Below are 4,749 nucleotides of genomic sequence, written 5' to 3'. Positions count from 1 at the left end.
GGCCCTTGCCCTCCTCGAGGCGCACAACGGCTACGTCCCCAAAATCAAGAGTGAGCTCTCGAGACGGACGCTGAGGTTTCGGCTTTGCTGGGATCTGGATGATCTGATGATTCCGATTTCCTGCTTTTGGTTTAATTTGGTTTGGGTTTAATTCAGGGGTTTATTTGAAATTTTGTGTGTTTCTGTTGTTACGCAAAGCTGGTGAGTCGGCTGAAGTAGCGGGGGTCCAGGCCCCGTGGAGCAAAGGCCACGGGCCGCTGCATATGGCAGCGTCAGCCGGTAACGTGGAGGCGTGCAAGTTGATCGAGGAACTCAAGCTCGATGTCGACGCAACAAGCACCGATGGTTCTTAATTTGTGGCTATTTTTGCTTTTGCGTGGCATCCGTTGGGTCAGCGCTGGGAGGGATAGATTGGTTGAATCATGTTTCTGAGCATGGGGATTGAGAAGGGGGGGCTTTGCTCTGATTTGTGGGATAGAACAAGGGTTAAGTTTCTTAATGTCAGCTAATCCGATGTTTGCTGGGCGGAAATGCTGGCTTATCCGTTTGGGAGGAAATTGTGTAACGCCCGTAAAATTTACCAACCAAAATCACTCGCTAAAAATCGCTTTCAAAATCTCTCTAAAATCCAATCTTCCCGGTAAGTTCGCCATCACGGCCGAAGCCGACCGCAGTCCATCCGTGTTCCCCATTTATCTCTCCGCAAGTCATGCTGCGTGCTGGACGGAAGATCACCGCGCATGCTCGCGACCGTTCCCGCAATCACCGCCATCTCTCCCTTTTTCTTCTCTTTTTCCTTCCTTTTTCCCTTCCTTTTTCTTCCTTTTTCTTCTCTTCCTTATTCCCTTTCTTTTCTTCTCTTCCTTATTCCCTTTCTTTTCTTCTTCTCCCTTCTTTTTTTCCTTTTATTTTTCCCTTCCGCCCTTTTTCTCTCAAGTACCGCACCTTGCTTCTTTTTATTCCCCTAATGCATGCATGCACCGATTTTTTTTTCTTTTTTTTCCTGACCGCATGCGTGCTCCAAGCGTCTGCTTGTTTTCTTTTTTTTTCTTTCTTTCTTTTTTTCTGCCACATGCACCTACGCCTAGTGCCTGCTTCCTTTTCTACTGCCGCATGCAAGCACTGCTCTCACCCTGGCGCATGCACCGGCCCCACTTGCACCCCCCCCCCCGCGCTGATCCTGCATGCGCCGCTCTTGCACTAGTAGAGAATTGGCTTTCGATCCGCCCCCTTTTGTCCCGGTTTAAAGTTGGCCCGGGATAAAAGGGGGTGCGCCACGGTAGGCAAAAATGGAGGGGAGATTTACTCCCGGTTAGTAATTGCAACCGGGACTAAAGGCCCCCCTTTAGTCCCGGTTGCAACGGCTAGTGGAGGGCTGTCGGCGGCGGGACCCTTTTATCCCGGTTGGAGCCTCCAACCGGGACTAAACTTCCAACCGGGACAAAAGGTGTTCCTTTTTGTCTCGGTTGGAGTTTTTAACCGGGATAAAAACTCATCCCCATTATATACGGCCAAGACAGAGGACTTTCTTCCTCCTCCAGCCCGAGCCAGTCCAGCACATTGACAGAGAGAGCTAAGCTTCACCTACTCTCCGGTGGTGCCGAAGCAAGCAAGGAAGGTGCTGCCTGAAGTTTTTTCCCTCATTTTCGTGGGAATTTCACTCGGCCAACACAAGAGTTGCGAAGGTTTGCTACTTCATCCTCGTGTTATGCTTTGATTTATGCTTTGGAGATGGAAAGATTATTTGCTAGAATGTGATGATGAAGTAGAAAAATGGAGAGGTATTTTGAGCTAGAATGTGAGGGAGATTGATGTGTCATATATAGTATGCATTATTGCAGTGGTTTAAAAATGATGCTACCTTGTCTAGACGGTTTATCTTATCAAATTCAATATGGTTTTTTAAATCCATACTTGTTGAACTTGCATACCGTGTTCATCTCTCCGAGGATGTTTTCCGCCGAGCAGCAACGTATGTCAAGAAGGAGGTTCGATTCTACGAGAAAGAGTGGATGCGGACATCGTGACCGTGTCCCCTTTTCCGTAGCATCTAACCTCTTTCATGACGAAGTGCGGTGCCGCCCAGTTGAGGACATCCTCGCGAGATGATCACGGTCTTCAAGTTGAACAACTTATGCAGTGTTAAGATAATAATTTTTGTACATAGATGGCTTCTGCTACTAGAGGAAGTGGCGATGGTGGGGGCGATCGTGGTTTCCTATTATGGCAAGGTTCCAATCATAGTTGGCCCTCAGCATAAGCTGAAGAAAAAGAGCGCGCTGGAAAAAGCAATGCTTCGTTATTTACAGCAACGTCATGAAGAAGCTGTTGCCGCGGGTCAGGAACCTCCTTTTGGTGGTCGTTATGCTCCACCCTCAGTCCCGGGTGTTTCACGTCCACTTAGTACTACCGTTTCAGGCGGCACAAATAAACCTAAGGATGAGGTTGGGTCAGCAGAACCTTCGTCTTCACCGTCCAAGGATTCTTAAAGTCCTCCTTGATAATAACCAGTGGATGGCTTGTTGTATTGTATCATGTTGTTTGGGACTTTAATTTAAATATGTGTATTTGGATCTTCATGTTGTTTGGATCTTTAATCGATTTTCACGCGTAATCCATTGTCAAGTGTAATCCATTTTCATGCGTAATACGATGCAGATGGACCGGCAATGGATGTATAATGCAGACAGGCGGAGCAAGGCGTTTATTGATGGCTTGCATTATTTTCTCGAAGTGGCAAAAGCGAACAAGCCAGAGAATGGGTTCGTATGTTGTCCATGCTTTCAATGCAATAACAGGAAGGAGTATTCAAAGGATTCCTGGGGGACTATTCACAACCACTTGTTTAAATACGGTTTCATGCCTAACTATTTGGTTTGGACCAAGCACGGTGAACTAGGGGTTGTAATGGAAGATGGCGAGGAGGAGGAGGAAGATGACACCATTCCGAACTGGGTTGCAGGCCAAGCTTTTGCAGGTACTACAATGGGCGAGGCTGATGAAGATGAGTTTGCAGAAAATGGCCCTACTGATGACCTTGGTCAGGTGATACGAGATGCATACAGAGATTGCGAAACTGAGAAGGAAGCAGCAAAGTTGTAGCTCATGATAGATGATCACCAAAAATTGTTGTACCCAGGTTGCCAGCAGGGCCATAAAAAACTAGGTACGACACTAGAATTTGTGCAATGGAAGGCAAAAAATGGTGTGTCCGATAAGGCATTTCAGGGGATGTTGAACATTGTCAAGAAGATTCTTCCCAAGAATAATGAATTACCGTCCACAACATATGAAGCTAAATAGATTATTTGCCCTCTCGGATTGGATGTTTAGAAGATACACGCATGCCCTAATGACTGTATCCTCTATCGTGGTGATGAATACGAGAAATTGGATGCTTGTCTCGTCTGCGAAGCCCTGCGGTATAAGATCAGGCGAGATGATCCTGGTGATGTCGAGGGGCAGTCTCCCAAGAAGAGAGTTCCCGCGAAGGTGATTTGGTATTTCCCTATAATACCACGCTTGAAGCGCTTGTTCAGGAACAAGGCGAATGCTAAGTTGATGCGATGGCACAAAGAAGACCGTAAGGAAGATGAGATGCTGAGACACCCCGCAGATGGGGCACAGTGGAGATCAATTGATAGAACATTCCCAGACTTTGAAAGTGAAGCAAGGAACATAAGATTTGGTTTAAGCACTGATGGATTCAATCCATTCGGTGAGTTGAGTAGTGGCCATAGTACTTGGCCTGTGACCCTTTGTATGTTCAACCTTCCTCCTTGGCTGTGCATGAAGAGGAAGTTCATTATGATGCCGGCGCTTATCCAAGGCCCAAAACAACCCGACAACGACATTGACGTGTACCTAAGGCCGTTGGTTGATGACCTTTTACAGCTCTGGAAGGAAGAAGGTGTACGTGTGTGGGATGAGGATAGACAAGAGATCTTTAATCTACGAGCACTGTTGTTCGTAACCATCAACGATTGGCCTGCATTGAGTAACCTTTCAGGACAGACAAATAAGGGATATCGGGCATGCACCCACTGTGTAGACGACACAGACAGCATGCACTTGAAGCACTGTAAGAAGGTCGTCTATATGGGTCATCGTCGATTTCTCCCTGCTCACCACCAGCTGAGAAAGAGCGGGATGCATTTCAAAGGGGCGCCAGACCATCGTAAAAAACCTGCACACCGTAATGAAAAGCGTGTGTTCGAGATGATGAAGGATGTAAATGTAGTCTTTGGAAAGGGACTTGGTAGCCAACCTGTTCCGAACGACGATAACGGACATGCACCCATGTGGAAGAAAAAGTCAATATTTTGGGAGCTACCTTATTGGGAAATCCTAGAGGTTCGCAATGAAATAGACGTGATGCACCTGACGAAGAATCTTTGCGTGAACGTGCTCGGCTTCATGGGTGTTTATGGAACCTCAAAAGATACATTGGAAGCACGACAGGAACTGAAAGCCATGGGGCAACGAGATGACCTACATCCGGAAAAGAGAGATAATGGACAGCACTACTTACGTCCTGCCAGTTACACTCTCAGCAAGGAAGAGAAGGATAGCATGTTTGAATGCTTGAATAGTATGAAGGTCCCGTCTGGGTACTCCTCGAATATAAAGGGAATAATAAATATGAAACAAAAGAAGTTTACAAATCTCAAGGCTCATGACTGCCACATGTTGATGACCCAGTTGCTTCCGGTTGCACTGAGGGGTGTTCTACCAGAAAATGTCCGGTTG

General features: G+C 46.8%; 1 pseudogene; it reads left to right on the top strand.

Annotated features, from left to right (window-relative positions):
• The first annotated feature begins 2,658 nt into the window (after nucleotides 1-2,658).
• Nucleotides 2,659-4,500, top strand: LOC111256319 (annotated as a pseudogene).
• The last annotated feature ends 249 nt before the right edge of the window (nucleotides 4,501-4,749 follow it).

The sequence above is a fragment of the Setaria italica genome, chromosome II (genome assembly GCF_000263155.2).
Source record: "Setaria italica strain Yugu1 chromosome II, Setaria_italica_v2.0, whole genome shotgun sequence".
Taxonomy (NCBI): domain Eukaryota; kingdom Viridiplantae; phylum Streptophyta; class Magnoliopsida; order Poales; family Poaceae; genus Setaria; species Setaria italica.
The sequence above is the reverse complement of the archived record's forward strand: the minus strand, read 5'-3'. Positions and strand labels throughout refer to the sequence as shown.